We start from the raw sequence: 17,793 nt of genomic DNA, 5'->3' as shown, positions 1-17,793 counted from the left end.
GGATGTTCAAAAAACAAATTTGCCCATGGTGTACAAGAAGAATGGTTTGTTTCAACAACCATGCCATGTTCCAAAAAAACTGACCATGGTGCAAAAAATGATTTGCCATGGTACCGAAAATAAATTAGCCATGGACAAAATATATAAATATGACATGATAGAAGAACAAAAAACAATATACCATGGATTGTACAATAAAATTGTCGTGACCCCCCCCCCCCCCCACCCCAATGGCCCAAAAAGTAAATTTGCCATGGTTCATAAGAGTAAATTTGCCATGTTGCAAAAACATTTACCATGGTCTGTAAAGTAAAATTGTTAGGGTCCATAAAGTAAATTTGCCAAGTCCACATGGCAAATGTAAGGTATAGTTGCCATCATCCAAGGTAAATTTGCCATGTTCCAAGAAAAAGAAAAAAAAATGTGATTGTCATTTGCCATGGTTTGGAAAAAGAAGAAATGTTTTGAAATTGACATGTGACAGTAACAAAAGAAATTCAAAGTTGCCTTGTGTGTCGAACGAAATTCATAGAGTTTTCATGTGAGCAATAAATGTGTTCTAACCATTGCCATGTTTTGGAAAAAAGTGTTTCGAAATTGACATGTGGTCATAAAAACCATTGCCATGAGTGGAGATAAAAAATTCCCAGAGTTTGCCATGTGAGCATGTAAAAATATTTTATAAATTTTCCATATGTTGGATTTATTATTCATAAATTTGCCATGTTCAAATATTGACATGGTATGTGAAAAATGGTTGTGGTAACGAGAATTTGTTATGCTATCTACAATGAAAATGCCATGATTAAAAAATGGTATTAGCGACAAAATGTGTGTAAGTTTGCCAATGATGGCAAATACGGTGTAAAATTGCCATGATGCATGGAAATCAATTACCATGGAAAAACACACATCTTAAAATCATCACGGAGACATTGAAAACATAAATTGCCATTGGGACACATTACAATTTGCCATTTTGTTGTTTTGACATTATAAAAAGTTATGATAGTAAAAAATCCAAACTTAATTGCCCTGTGAGAACAACAAATTCATAGAGTTTACCATGTGAGCATTTTTTTTGTATAATTGTCATGTGTTTGTAAAAAAAATTCTAATTTTCATGTTCAAATAATTGACATAACATGTACAAAATAATGTTTGTGGTAAATAGAAATTGCCATGCTATCTACAATAAAAAAACTCCATAATGCACAAGAAAGAACCTTGCCATTGTTGTAAAAAAATGGTAATAGTGGCAAAATGTGTGTAAGTTTGCCATGATGGCCAAAACAGTGTAAAATTGTCATGATGAATAGAAACCAATTACCATGGCAAAACTCGTCTTAATTCATCACAGAGACATTCAAAATGTAAATTTTCGTGGGGACACATCATAATTTGAATGAAATATTGCCATGTTTAGGGAAAAACTAATGTTCTGAATTTGTCGTGCGACTATTATAGATGTATTTGAAAACATACGGGGTAACACTTGTAGATGAAGTATCTAACGATCAACTTGAAATTTTACCATAGCAAAGATGTATCTAATTGACAGTAATCTGCTTAGTTATTTCTCTCTATTTCCAGTCTTTTTCCTTCGTAGTAGTACTCCTGGTAGTTTTATTCTATTGTGCTATGCTGAGAGTATTTAAGTTTCAAAAGAAATTTTAAATCTCTCATTCACACCCCCTCTGGTTGATATACTCCGATCCTACAATCACCCACTCTCAAATTGAGACTTGGCGCATACTTCATTGATACATCCAAACCTGTGTGAGGACATTGTGACGCCCCCGATTTGACCGTACACTAATCATGCACGCAAATGTGTACGATCAAGATCAGGGACTCACGGGAAGATATCACAACACAACTCTAAAACATAAGTAAGTCATACAAGCATCATAATACAAGCCAGGGGCCTCGAGGGCTCGAATACAAGTGCTCGATCACAGACGAGTCAGCGGAAGCAACAATATCTGAGTACAGACATAAATTAAACAAGTTTGCCTTAAGAAGGCTAGCACAAACTGGGATACAGATCGAACGAGGCGCAGGCCTCCTTCCTGGGATCCTCCTAACTACTCCTGGTCGTCGTCAGCGGCCTGCACGTAGTAGTAGGCACCTCCAGTGTCGTAGGAGTCGGCGTCGACGGTGGCGTCTGGCTCCTGGGCTCCAGCATCTGGTTGCGACAACCAGGTGGAAAGGAAAGGGGGAAAAGAGGGAGAGAAGCAACCGTGAGTACTCATCCAAAGTACTCGCAAGCAAGGAGCTACACTACATATGCATGGGTATATGTGTAAAGGGGCATATCAGTGGACTGAACTGCAGAATGCCAGAATAGGAGGGGGATAGCTAATCCTGTCGAAGACTACGCTTCTGGCCATCTCCATCTTGCAGCATGTAGAAGAGAGTAGATTGAAGTCCTCCAAGTAGCATCGCATAGCATAAAATCCTACCCGGCGATCCCCTCCTCGTCGCCCTGTTAGAGAGCGATCACCGGGTTGTATCTGGCACTTGGAAAGGTGTATTTTATTCAGTATCCGGTTCTAGTTGTCATAAGGTCAAGGTACAACTCCGGGTCGTCCTTTTACCGAGGGACACGGCTATTCGAATAGATAAACTTCCCTGCAGGGGTGCACCACATAACCCAACACGCTCAATCCCATTTGGCCGGACACACTTTTCTGGGTCATGCCCGGCCTCGGAAGATCAACACGTCGCAGCCCTACCTAAGCACAACAGAGCGGTCAGCACGCCGCTCTAATCCTAAGCGCACAGGGGTCTGGGCCCATCGCCCATAGCACACCTGCACGTTGCGAACGCGGCCGCGAGCAGACCTAGCAACCCGCACGATCACGGCGGTTACGTCAAAGCGGTCCAACACGGCGCGCGCCACTCGGTCGCTGATGTCACGAAGGCTTCGGCTGATACCACGACGCCGGGATACCCATAACTACTCCCGCGTAGATGGCTAGTGCGTATAGACCAAATGGCCAGACTCAGATCAAATACCAAGATCTCGTTAAGCGTGTTAAGTAACCGCGAACGTCGACCAGGGCCAGGCCCACCTCTCACCTAGGCGGTCTCAACCTGCCCTGTCGCTCCGCCACAAAGATCCACTTGCGGGTACTCCTACGAGCCGACCCGACTTTAGTCATCACATGTGTCATGTATATAGTATATAAGTATATACCCGTGATCACCGCCCAAGTGATCACGGCCCGATAGTATAGCACAGCAGACGGACAAGGATGTAGGGCCACTGATGGAAACTAGCATCCTATACTAAGCATGTAGGATTGCAGGTAAAGGTAACAACAGTAGAAGCAAGGGCAGGCTATGCATCAGTATAGGATTAACGGAAAGCAGTAACATGCTACACTACTCTAATGCAAGCAGTATAGAGAAGAATAGGCGATATCTGGTGATCAAGGGGGGGCTTGCCTGGTTGCTCTGGCAAGTAGGAGGGGTCGTCAACTCCGTAGTCGAACTGGGCAGCAGCAGTGTCGGTCTCGTAGTCTACCGGAGAGAAGAGGGGGAAGAAACAGTAAATACAATGCAAACATAAGCATGACGATGCGTAACATGACAATGAGCAGTGCGAGGTGTGTCCTAACGCGACAGTAGGTGGTACCGGCGAAGGGGGGAACATCCGGGAAAGTATTCCCAATGTTTCGCGTTTTCGAACAGATGAACCGGAGGTGAAATGTTACAGGTTTGCTATGCTACGGATGTGTGGCGGACGAACGGGCTGCGTATCCGGATTCGTCTCGTCGTTCTGAGCAACTTTCATGTACAAAGTATTTCCAACCGGGTTACGGATTAAAAGATATGATTTTCAAAAGAATTTATTAATTTCTGGAATTTAATTAATTATTTAATTTAATTCGAAATTTGGATTTATGGCATCAGCATGATGTCATGCTGACGTTAGCAGTCAACGTTGACCGTTGACCTGGTCAACCTGATAGGTGGGTCCCACCTGTCAGTGACTGTTAGTTAATTAATTAGGTTACTTAGTTATTAGTTTAATTAATCTTAATTAATTAATATTAACATGATTAAATAAGTTAATTTATTATCTTAATTAATTAATTAATTAATTTTATTTTTTATTATTATTATTTTTTTCTTTTTTTATTTCGTTCTGGAGCTGGGCCCTGTTTGTCATAGGCCAGGGGCGGACATGTCCGCCCGGGCCCTTTGGGCACCGGACTTGTCCGGGCTCGGCCATAGTGGGCGCGGGCGCACGGGCGAGCGGGCGCGCGTGCGGCCGTGGGCGCGCACGAGCGCGCGGACGGGCTCGGTCGCCGTGCGGGCGAGCGCGGGCGCTGGACCTGGACGCGGCCAGCCAGGGCCACGGCAAGGGGGGAGGGTTCGCCGGCGTGGCAGCGGCGAGGCCACGGCAGGGCAGAAGGGGAGGAGCAGGGCGCGGGCGCCGGAGCGCCAGAGGTGGCCATGGGCGTGGGGCGTCGCCTGCGCGTGGGGGAAGGAGGCCGCAGCGACGGGACAGGGGGCGGCCGGGGTGAGGCCACGACGGGCGCAGGCCTCGGCGGCCAGAGCGAAGGAGGGGGCCGCGGGGGCGCGGGCCGGCGGCCAGGTGCGGGTGTGCGCGACGGGGCAGAACGGGGCGAGGCCGGGCGGAGCTGCGGGAGGAGGTGCGGTGGCGGGGCGAGCGCAGTGGCCGGACGCGGCCACGGCGGGCGCGTGCGGGCACGCACCGGCGGGGCGTGGGGGAGAGGAGAAGAAGGGGGGTCCTCACGGGGGGGGCGCGGGGTCTGGGCAGTGAGCGCGGGGAGGAGCGACGGGGACGACCGGCGCAGGGGAGGAGGGGGAAGCAGGCCGGCGGGTGAGTGCTCCGGCGACGGCGTTCAACAGCGACGGCAACGGGGCGGTCGGCGACGGGGCCGAGGCGGCGGCGTCGGTGGTCTCCTCCCGATCCAGATCGGGGGAGGCAGAGGAGGGAGATTTTTCGGGGGGTAGTGGGGGCTGTCGGTGGAGTGGGTGGGGGGTTGGTGAGTGGATAAGGGCGGGGAGTGGGTGGCCGGCTGGGCCTGTTGGGTTGGCCCAGTTGGGTTGGCCAGCTGGGCCACAGATGGCCCAGTGGGGGGGTTTCTTCCTCCTTTTTTCTGTTTTAATTCAATTTAAATTATTTAGGCATTTTATAAAAATGTGTTTACTACACCTATTTACTTATGCAAAATATGGCACCTCCCGAACATTTTTGTTTTAAATTTTGAAAAACTTTTATCGTTGACTTGAATTTTGAAACGGTTTGACCTAACGGTAGATTAGCAACAGTAACTGTGGTGACGTGGCACCATTAGCGTGGGATTACTGTAGCTTGATTATCCGGGCGTTACAAAACTCCTCCACTACAAGAAATCTCGTCCCGAGATTTAGGAGGTAGAAGGAAACAGTGTGGGGTATTCATCACGCAGGCGATCCTCGCGTTCCCAAGTGGCTTCATCTTCAGAATGGTGCGACCACTGGACTTTGAGAAACTTGATCGCCTTCTGACGTGTGCGGCGTTCAGCTTGGTCGAGAATGCGGACCGGATGCTCCTTATAGGAGAGGTCTTGCTGCAATTCGAGCACTTCATGATCCACTGCTCGGATTGGGTCCTTGAAGCAACGGCGGAGCTGTGACACATGGAACACATCGTGAACCTGAGAAAGGTTCGGCGGAAGCTCCAGTTGGTATGCCACTTTTCCACGTCTTTCGAGAATAGTGAATGGGCCAATATATCGAGGAGCTAGTTTGCCCTTGATTCCGAAGCGGTGAGCACCCTTCATTGGTGTGACTCGAAGATAAGCCTTTTCGCCAGGTTGATAGACCATGTCTTTATGATGACGGTCATACTGACTCTTCTGACGTGACTGAGCAGTCTTGAGATTCTCACGAATAATGCGGACTTGTTCTTCGGCATGTTGGATAATATCCGGACCGAAGAGTGGACGTTCCCCAGTTTCTGACCAGTTCAGAGGGGTTCGGCACTTTCGCCCATATAACACTTCGAAGGGGGCCATCTTCAGACTAGCTTGATAGCTATTATTATAGGAGAACTCAGCATACGGGAGAGATTCCTCCCATTTCTTGCCGAAGGAAATAACACAAGCTCGAAGCATGTCTTCGAGAACTTGGTTGACGCGTTCAACTTGCCCTTGCGATTGAGGATGAAACGCAGTACTGAATGACAGATGAGTTCCCATGGCTTCTTGGGAACTTGCCCAGAATCTTGAAGTGAATAAGCTGCCACGGTCTGAACTGATAACCAATGGAATACCGTGGAGTGAAACAATCCTGGACATATAGAGCGTTGCCAGCTGACTAGCAGTGATCGTTTCTTTGACCGCCAGGAAATGTGCAACTTTGGAAAGCCGGTCAATGACGACAAGAATAGCATCATTACCTTTCTGTGATTTGGGAAATCCAGTGACGAAGTCCATCTCAAAATGGTCCCATTTCCATTCAGGAATAGAGATAGGTTGCAGAGTTCCAGCAGGCCTTTGATGTTCTGCTTTGATACGACGGCAAACGTCACACTCAGCAACATAACGAGCAATGTCTTGCTTCATATTAGACCACCAGAATCTCTGACGGATGTCTTGGTACATCTTTGTACTACCAGGATGGATACATAGAGGCGTATCATGAGCTTCTTTCATAACTTCCTGTGTCATATCCAGGTTTTTCTCTGCACATGGCACCACTAGGCGGCCCTTGAAGTATAAGGTGCCATCTTCCGCAATAGTGAAGAATGAGGGCTTTCCTTCTGCGAGGTAGCGCTTAATCTTGTGGGCTTCAGAGTCATACTTCTGTAGCCTTTTGATGCTGTCCACGAGATCTGGTTTAGCAACTAGGGTATTGAGGGAACCCTGGGTAACAACGTGGAGGTTCACCTTGCCAAACTCCTTAGGAGGGGGAGCGAGTGCACCCGGAGGAACAATATGGAGGTTCAGCTTCCTGAATTCTTCAACAAGCGAGGGCTGAACTTTGTGAACCTGGAGGTGGTTGCAGTAAGACTTGCGGCTCAAGGCATCAGCCATTACATTAGCCTTGCCTGGCGTATAGGAAATACCCAAGTCAAAGTCTGCAACAAGCTCCATCCATCTCTGCTGACGGAGGTTCAGGTCTGGCTGAGTAAACAGATACTTCAGACTTTGGTGGTCAGTGAAGATCTCGCAACGATTACCGAGAAGGTAATGTCGCCACTGCTTCAGCGCATGAATGACAGCAGCAAGTTCGAGGTCGTGAACTGGGTAGTTCTCTTCGTGAGGGCGCAATTGCCGAGAGGCATAAGCAATCACTTTGCGGTCTTGCATTAGGACACAGCCTAATCCTTGACGGGAAGCGTCGCAGTAAATGACGAAGTCCTTCTTAGTATCAGGTGGAGCTAGAACTGGGGCAGAAGTCAACTTGTCTTTGAGTGCCTGGAAACTTTCTTGACATTTGTCTGTCCATTGGAACTTGACGCCCTTATGCAACAGGTTAGTCAGAGGCCTGGCGATCTTGGAGAAGTTCTCGACGAATCGACGGCAATAGCTGGTGAGACCGAGAAAACTTCTGACTTGCTTAACGTTCTTGGGAGGAGTCCAATCAAGGATAGCCTGGACTCGTTCAGGGTTGACGGCAATACCATCCTTAGAGATGACATGCCCAAGATAGGTTACTTCGGGTAGCCAGAATTCACATTTGGAGAACTTGGCATATAGTTGATGCTCTCGTAGCTTTTCCAGCACAAGTCGAAGATGTTCAGCATGTTCTTCTTCGTTCTTGGAAAATACCAGGATATCATCTAGATAAACCACAACGAACTTGTCGAGGTAATCCATGAATATATAGTTCATCAGACGAGAGAAGGTGGCTGGAGCATTGGTTAAACCGAAAGACATGACGGTGTACTCGTATGAACCATAGCGAGTCACGAAGGCGGTCTTTGGGATATCCTCTTTGCGAACACGGATCTGGTGGTAACCCAACCTCAAGTCGAGCTTAGAGAACACTAACGAACCCGCCAGTTGATCATACAGATCATTGATCCGAGGAAGAGGGTATTTATTCTGAATGGTAGCTTGGTTTATTGGACGGTAGTCTTGAACTAATCGGTTTGTCCCATCCTTATTCTTGACAAAGAGAGAAGGTGCTCCCCAAGGAGAGCAACTTGGGCGAATGAATCCTTTGCGAAGAGAATTGTCTATTTCCTCCTTAAGCTCAAGGAGTTCATGCGGCGGCATTTTGTAGGGTCGCTTGGCTATAGGAGTGGTGCCTGGTTTCAAGTCGATGATGAATTCGACAGCTCTAGCAGGGGGAATCCCTGGAAGTTCTTCAGGAAAGACGTCGAGGAGTTCACGCACGACGGGAATGTTTTCAATGCCCTCGAGTGGTGCAGCGTTCAATGCATAGAGCCTTGCCTCGGCATTTTGCACCAGATGGGCTTGGTAAGTAACTATCTCATCTGAAGGGTGTAGCAGATGGACGGTCTTAGTGGTGCAAACGATTGAAGCAGTATGCGCTTTTAACCAATTCACTCCCAGAATGAGATCAATGCTACAGGACTTCAGTACGATGGGAGAGACAAGAAATTCCAGTCCTTCAATTTCAACAGGAACGTCGTGACTAACCATAGAGGTTTGACATTGGCCCGCAGGGGTGTGTACCACTAGCGGAGTGTTCATCTCTTCGTATTTAATGCCATGCAGGAATGCAAATTCTGCTGATATGAATGAATGGGATGCTCCTGTATCAAATAAAATGGATGCTGGTACTGAATTTACGAGGAGTGTACCCATCACAGTAGCAGGCTGGTCTTGAGCTTCGTTGAGATCAACGTGGTTGGCATGAGCACGACCATAAGACTTAGCATTGTTATTGTGGGGCTGGTTGTTACCACGGCCAGCTGCTGGAAGGGCCAGTTGATTCTGGTTCTGATTCTGATAGCAGTTCCTGGCAAAGTGACCCGGTTGACCACACTTGTAGCACAGACCATTATCGGGAGTGGGAACAGGAGCCCCAGGTGGGGGAGCTGGTAGCTTTGACTGCCTAGATGGTGGAGGAGGCAGACGCGGTGCAGCATAAGATTTCCTTGGAGCAGGTGCATTTGGACGGTACATGCTGTTCGGGATCCATATCTTTCGCTTCTGCGAGGGCGGGCCCGAAGATGAGCCCGTGTCACGGTTACGCCTCTAAGAGCTCTGGTATTCCTGCAGACCAGTCTCGACATTGATGGCCTTATTCACCAAGGTGGCGAAATCGGCGAAGTCGTGCACTAGAAGTGCGAGCTTGATGTCAGCTTGTAGTCCATCATGGAACTTCTCCTATCTGCGAGCATCAGTTGCAATGTCTTCTTCAGCATAGCGGGACAAGTCCAGAAACTCCCGTTGATAAGCTTCAACAGTTTTGTTGCCTTGGGTGAGGTTGCGGAACTCACGCTTCTTCCGGTCCATGACTCCCTGAGGAATGAAGCGGGCACGGAAAGCAGCTTGGAAGTCTGGCCAGGTGATGATTGTTCCAGCTGGCAGAGTACGCCCGTGGCTGTCCCACCATTGAGCTGCGGGTCCCTTCAGAAAGAAGGAAGCAAAGTTGACATAGCTGGCAGGGGCTACATCGGCAGACTCCATCTCATAGGTGATGTCACGGAACCAGTCATCAGCATCCAGAGGCTGAGTTGAGCTGCGGTACACAGTTGGATTGAGGCGCATGAAATCCTGCAGAGTTACTGGGGTTGGTTGCTGGTCCATATTGGGGCGAGGAAACTGAGCCATCATATTTTCCATGAATTGGCGGTTCAGTTCAAACTGTTGGATCATACCAGCCATGTACTCAGGTGGTGGTGGGGCATTGCCACCACTACCACGACCACCTGGTCTAACCATCCTGCTAATATATAACAGGGGTAGTTCAGCATTGAGAAATTTGCAAAGACAAGAATCATTCATGATGAAACATGCATAATGAAAGGAGCACGATAGCTACTACATAGTAGTCGGCATAACTTACAAAAGGGGTCATGCATAGAGTTCAGTACACAGAGTTCAGTACATAGACTAAAACAACATAGGCGGCACACATGCTCGCGGCGAATGCATCTAACACTACAAGCAAGCCTACATCAGTCCCAAGAGGTACTGTGGAGGTAATCGTAGCCCGACAGCTGGTAGTGAGGCAACGGATAGCCCTCCACGTCAGCAGACTGGGGGCCGCGGATACTCAGGTGTAGAGCCCGACGCTCAGGTGGCAGAAGAGGACCAAGTGCGGGAGAGTAGCCTCCCACCTCTGGCCAACCGACACCGTGGGGCATCACGGTCCTGGCTGGGTAGATCGCAGTACCCGGTAGCTGTCCAGATCGGACAAAGGGGTGCAGCAGCGTCAGAGCACGGTAAAGGTGCTGACAGGTGGTGTACATCTCGTGGCGAAGAGCTCGGTTAGCTCGATCCAGCCCATCAGCATGCAGAACCAGGTTCTGATGGTAGAAGGGCTCTCGGGTGACAGTGGAGTAGGCAGCAGTATAGTATCCCTCCGCACCAACATCAGATGCGATAGCAATGTGCCTGAAAGGGGAGGTGTCCAACTCCCGATACTCTCCACGAAGACGTGTCAGAGCAGCATAGGCAGTATCGTGGACAGCCATATCGATGGTCACACCAACACCATGTGCGGTGTGCAGCACAGTAGTGGAGTCATACTCCCGCGAGTAGAGGTGGACGATGGCACGGTACTGTCCTGGTTAAAGTCCTGGTACTCCTCGTAGACGGTGTACTCACGGTGCCAGCGATAACCCAGATAGGTCATCATCTCAGCTAGCACAGCCGGTGATCCCGAGGCACCAATGGCCGTCGTGTGGCGCACGACCTGCCTTGTGGGTTCCATCTGAAAGCAAAGACGTTTCAAAGGAGTCAAATGACAGTGTGTGAATTGTTCAAAATACTATTCTAAGAAACAACTATGGCTTATCCAACTTTGGGGTGAATGCGGTCACGGGATGCTAGTGTTAGAGTTATTAAATTCGTTTAACCCGAGTAGAAGAGAGTTCAGAGTCCCAGAGTAAAGGTCGAGGAGTAAAAGATCCTAGTACCACCCAATGGCGACGTGGGCCCGTAAGACACACAGCCATGTTAGTAAAAGTTTTGTAATGTCTAGACTCGACTTCGGCCAAGGAGTGTGGAAAGGGGGATTCCTACAGGCAGTCGACTCTGATACCAACTTGTGACGCCTCTGATTTGACCGTACACTAATCATGCACGCAAATGTGTACGATCAAGATCAGGGACTCACGGGAAGATATCACAACACAACTCTAAAACATAAGTAAGTCATACAAGCATCATAATACAAGCCAGGGGCCTCGAGGGCTCGAATACAAGTGCTCGATCACAGACGAGTCAGCGGAAGCAACAATATCTGAGTACAGACATAAATTAAACAAGTTTTCCTTAAGAAGGCTAGCACAAACTGGGATACAGATCGAACGAGGCGCAGGCCTCCTTCCTGGGATCCTCCTAACTACTCCTGGTCGTCGTCAGCGGCCTGCACGTAGTAGTAGGCACCTCCAGTGTCGTAGGAGTCGGCGTCGACGGTGGCGTCTGGCTCCTGGGCTCCAGCATCTGGTTGCGACAACCAAGTGGAAAGGAAAGGGGGAAAAGAGGGAGAGAAGCAACCGTGAGTACTCATCCAAAGTACTCGCAAGCAAGGAGCTACACTACATATGCATGGGTATATGTGTAAAGGGGCATATCAGTGGACTGAACTCCAGAATGCCAGAATAGGAGGGGGATAGCTAATCCTGTCGAAGACTACGCTTCTGGCCATCTCCATCTTGCAGCATGTAGAAGAGAGTAGATTGAAGTCCTCCAAGTAGCATCGCATAGCATAAAATCCTACCCGGCGATCCCCTCCTCGTCGCCCTGTTAGAGAGCGATCACCAGGTTGTATCTGGCACTTGGAAAGGTGTATTTTATTCAGTATCCGATTCTAGTTGTCATAAGGTCAAGGTACAACTCCGGGTCGTCCTTTTACCGAGGGACACGGCTATTCGAATAGATAAACTTCCCTGCAGGGGTGCACCACATAACCCAACACGCTCGATCTCATTTGGCCGGACACACTTTTCTGGGTCATGCCCGGCCTCGGAAGATCAACACGTCGCAGCCCTACCTAAGCACAACAGAGCGGTCAGCACGCCGGTCTAATCCTAAGCGCACAGGGGTCTGGGCCCATCGCCCATAGCACACCTGCACGTTGCGAACGCGGCCGCGAGCAGACCTAGCAACCCACACGATCACGGCGGTTACGTCAAAGCGGTCCAACACGGCGCGCGCCACTCGGTCGCTGACGTCACGAAGGCTTCGGCTGATACCACGACGCCGGGATACCCATAACTACTCCCGCGTAGATGGCTAGTGCGTATAGACCAAATGGCCAGACTCAGATCAAATACCAAGATCTCGTTAAGCGTGTTAAGTAACCGCGAACGTCGACCAGGGCCAGGCCCACCTCTCACCTAGGCGGTCTCAACCTGCCCTGTCGCTCCGCCACAAAGATCCACTTGCGGGTACTCCTACGAGCCGACCCGACTTTAGTCATCACATGTGTCATGTATATAGTATATAAGTATATACCCGTGATCACCGCCCAAGTGATCACGGCCCGATAGTATAGCACAGCAGACGGACAAGGATGTAGGGCCACTGATGGAAACTAGCATCCTATACTAAGCATGTAGGATTGCAGGTAAAGGTAACAACAGTAGAAGCAAGGGCAGGCTATGCATCAGTATAGGATTAACGGAAAGCAGTAACATGCTACACTACTCTAATGCAAGCAGTATAGAGAAGAATAGGCGATATCTGGTGATCAAGGGGGGGGGCTTGCCTGGTTGCTCTGGCAAGTAGGAGGGGTCGTCAACTCCGTAGTCGAACTGGGCAGCAGCAGTGTCGGTCTCGTAGTCTACCGGAGAGAAGAGGGGGAAGAAACAGTAAATACAATGCAAACATAAGCATGACGATGCGTGACATGACAATGAGCAGTGCGAGGTGTGTCCTAACGCGACAGTAGGTGGTACCGGCGAAGGGGGGAACATCCGGGAAAGTATTCCCGATGTTTTGCGTTTTCGGACAGATGAACCGGAGGTGAAATGTTACAGGTTTGCTATGCTACGGATGTGTGGCGGACGAACGGGCTGCGTATCCGGATTCGTCTCGTCGTTCTGAGCAACTTTCATGTTCAAAGTATTTCCATCCGGGTTACGGATTAAAAGATATGATTTTCAAAAGAATTTATTAATTTCTGGAATTTAATTAATTATTTAATTTAATTCGAAATTTGGATTTATGGCATCAGCATGATGTCATGCTGACGTCAGCAGTCAACGTTGACCGTTGACCTGGTCAACCTGACAGGTGGGTCCCACCTGTCAGTGACTGTTAGTTAATTAATTAGGTTAATTAGTTATTAGTTTAATTAATCTTAATTAATTAATATTAACATGATTAAATAAGTTAATTAATTATCTTAATTAATTAATTAATTATTATTTTTTATTATTTTTTCCTTTTTTTCATTTCCTTTTTTTTATTTCGTTGTGGGGCTGGGCCCCGTTTGTCATAGGCCAGGGGCGGACATGTCCGCCCGGGCCCTTTGGGCACCGGACTTGTCCGGGCTCGGCCATAGTGGGCGCGGGCGCACGGGCGAGCGGGCGCGCGTGCGGCCGTGGGCGCGCACGAGCGCGCGGACGGGCTCGGTCACCGTGCGGGCGAGCGCGGGCGCTGGACCTGGACGCGGCCAGCCAGGGCCACGGTAAGGGGGGGAGGGTTCGCCGGCGTGGCAGCGGCGAGGCCACGGCAGGGCAGAAGGGGAGGAGCAGGGCGCGGGCGCCGGAGCGCCAGAGGTGGCCATGGCCGTGGGGCGTCACCTGCGCGTGGGGGAAGGAGGCCGCAGCGACGGGACAGGGGCGGCCGGGGTGAGGCCACGACGGGCGCAGGCCTCGGCGGCCAGAGCGAAGGAGGGGGCCGCGGGGGCGCGGGCCGGCGGCCAGGTGCGGGTGTGCGCGACGGGGCAGAACGGGGCGAGGCCGGGCGGAGCTGCGGGAGGAGGTGCGGTGGCGGGGCGAGCGCAGTGGCCGGACGCGGCCACGGCGGGCGCGTGCGGGCATGCACCGGCGGGGCGTGGGGAAGAGGAGAAGGAGGGGGGGTCCTCACGGGGGGCGCGGGGTCTGGGCAGTGAGCGCGGGGAGGAGCGACGGGGACTACCGGCGCAGGGGAGGAGGGGGAAGCAGGCCGGCGGGGGAGTGCTCCGGCGACGGCGTTCAACGGCGACGGCAACGGGTCGGTCGGTGACGGGGCCGAGGCGGCGGCGTCGGTGGTCTCTTCCCGATCCAGATCGGGGGAGGCAGAGGAGGGAGATTTTTCGGGGGGGTGGGGGCTGTCGGTGGAGTGGGTGGGGGTTGGTGAGTGGATAAGGGGGGGTGGGTGGCCGGCTGGGCCTAGTGGGTTGGCCCAGTTGGGCTGGCCAGCTCGGCCACAGATGGCCCAGTGGGGGGGGGGGGTTTCTTCCTCTTTTTTTCTGTTTTAATTCAATTTAAATTATTTAGGCATTTTATAAAAATGTGTTTACTACACCTATTTACTTATGCAAAATATGGCACCTCCCGAACATTTTTGTTTTAAAATTTGAAAAACTTTTATCGTTGACTTTAATTTTGAATTTGAATTTTGAAACAGTTTGACCTAACGGTAGATTAGCAACAGTAACTGTGGTGACGTGGCACCATTAGCGTGGGATTACTGTAGCTTGATTATCCGGGCGTTATAGACATACTCTTGTTCTCCTATACATAAACCCCACATTGCATCAAAATAGCCACCATACCTACCTACCATGACATTTTCGTAGTCATTTCGAATATATTGCCTTGCACGACCATCATGCTACATTACATGACGAGAGACATGTTCTTATTGTCATTTGCTTTGCATGTTCGTAGTATGGCTATCATGATATTTTTATGGTTTGCGCATTTTTCGATGTCTATGCTATGTCGGATCATTACACATCGTGGTACACTACCAAAGGCATTTCACAGAGTTTTTCTCATGTAATTGATATTGAGTTGTAGTTACATTCAGTTGAAGCGAGTCAATAGAAAGTGTATTGTTCATCATTGTATGGTGTTGCATCTACCAAAAAAAGAGACCAAACAAAAGGTGGACGACAAAGATCCCACACACAAAAAAAGTAGAATGTGAGGAAGAGAGAAAGAGCAACACCACTATCCTTTCAAGTATACTGAAAATGCTTCAAAGTAGCACTACTTCATGCATTATAGAGTAGAAAGTTTTCATGAGCTTCATGTTTGATACTAGTGGGGAACCTACATTATAGAACTTGGCTTGTTTATTCCGATGACGAGCATCCTCAAATGCTCGAGGTATTCATGAGAAAACAAGTTGGAAGCACCCCCACTTAATCCATAGGGGAGCTTTCACATGTTCTTAGCTTTGTATGTATCCTAGTTGCATGACGATCCCTACTCCTTGCTTTGACAGCAAATATAAGGAATTCGCCATTGCCTAATGGTCAGCTAGGTTGATGCAAGATTTTGTTTGTTTTTTACTTCTTAAAACCCCAATCATTATTCTATTTCCCCATTAATTGCGAGGCATAGGCTTGTGCTCAACTCTGCATAGGTAGTTGAGCGATTGACTAACGTAGATGGAAGATCCTACTATTGTATGTGGTATGCCTCGGGTTGGTGTTTTTGAAGAAATTGGTAATGCATAACATCTTTTATCTATGGCGGATATTACTTTGTTCATAACATAATTTTGGTATTCTCTCTAAACCTTTGGAAATGAGAATTTGGACTTCACAAAAAAAACCTCTTTCTTAACCTCCATGGAAATGGAATTAGAAGGATGGCATGTACTACTCCCTTGCTAGTTAACCTTTGCTTGCTCACACAAAGAATATGGATTCACTTTTGGACATGGTTTCAGTGTAAGCTTTATAATTAGCAACAATGTGCTTGGATAGTCAACCTTGTACTTGAGGACGAGCAAGGTTTAAGAATGGGATGGTTGATGACTCTAAATGTTACACATTTTTAGATCTCATTTGTTGCATGTTATGTCCATATATAATGTCCCATTGAACCAAACATATGTCCATTATGCATGATTTCTTGTTTTTACTATCTCCATTGTGAGCATTGCATAGTTTGCGTTTTTATTAATTTGCTTTGTTTCGTTGTGTCTACGATGTTTTAGACAACCTAGGACCAAGAACGTTGAAAAGGCACTGGATGGGTTCAATATGAAGGACTTCCACGCACCAGACTTAGACATTTGGGGTGAAAAATTGTTATTTTTACAAAGTGCTCCAAATCAAAATCTAATACCATGGGTGCATCGACGACGTCGTTCATACGATTCCAACGAGTCCAAGAACGCCGAAATTCGAGTTCGTATGAAGAAATGACGATTATTATACCACAGGAGTCTAGAGCGTTCGACGACACACGGTACGAGCGCTCATACTGGCGCTCACACCACTTCCTTACAAGCCCGAAAAGGCTTATATCATATGGGATCCTTTATCGATTTCATCCCTGTTTGTTCCCACGACTTCCTTGGCCATCAAGGGATGTTTTGGGAAGCTATTTGGCTCATCTAGAGCCCTTGGATCAAAGGAGAAAAGTTACATCTGCTAACTCCCATAGGAGTTGTTGGGGTTCCCTAAAGAGGAAGGGTGAAACAAAACAACAAAAAATTATTTCCCTCAGTTAAAAACCAAGGTTATCAATCAAGTAGGAGTTCTCCCAAGCTTGGAACGTGAGCAGCACCTGCGCACAGACAACTACAAACTTGCACCCAACACTTCAAGAGGGTTGTCAAGCCCCTTGTCTTGCTAATTACAAGATTAAATGCAAATGATATAGATAGATAGTAGCAAAGTGGCACAGAAATAAAAGGAGAAATTGTATAGAAGAATTCAATGCTGGAGAATAGACCAAGGGGCCATAGGTTCACTAGTGGCATCTCTCTCAAAAACAACAAGTAGCATGCTAAGCAAATGACAGTTGGGCAATTGACTGAATTGCAATATTCATGAATATGATCATTCATGGCATAATCTCATATAGACGTTACATTCATGGTATTTCTAAGTGCATATTGATATTCATGACTGTGATCATTCATGGTATTTCTAAGTGCATAATCTCATATAGATATTACATCCGTGATAAGTAGCATGCTAAAGATTCAATTGATTTTAATGAACAATCAGATCATAAAGTGATAATTCATCATGTTCCAACGAACACACCACAACTACATCGAATTGATCCAGATCATGTGAGAAGGCTCACGGGAACATGGTATTGAAGATCCAAAAAGAGAGAGAGAACCATCCAGCTACTAGTATGGACACTAAGGTCCTAGTGGAACTACTCACACATGGTCATGGAGGCGACAAGGTTGATGAAGATGGCTCTCACAATGGCTTCCCCCTCCGACAGAGCTCAGGAAGAGGCCTCTAGATGGGATCTTCGCGAAATAGGAACTTGTGGTGACGATAAAATTCTTCTGAAGATATGGCGGAGGGTTTCATTATTTATAGGGAATTATGGTGGTGGAATCAGGTCAAGATGGTGCAGGGGGGCCACACGGCCAAGTGACACGCCATATCTTCAATACCATCAAATGTCTAGGGTATGCAGGACATCAAATGTCTAGGGTTTCCACCCACCCATATCTTCAATACCCTATGTCTGCAGGACATCAAATG

Source organism: Triticum aestivum, chromosome 4D, assembly GCF_018294505.1.
Source record: "Triticum aestivum cultivar Chinese Spring chromosome 4D, IWGSC CS RefSeq v2.1, whole genome shotgun sequence".
Taxonomy (NCBI): Eukaryota; Viridiplantae; Streptophyta; class Magnoliopsida; order Poales; family Poaceae; genus Triticum; species Triticum aestivum.
Note: the sequence above shows the minus strand (reverse complement) of the source record.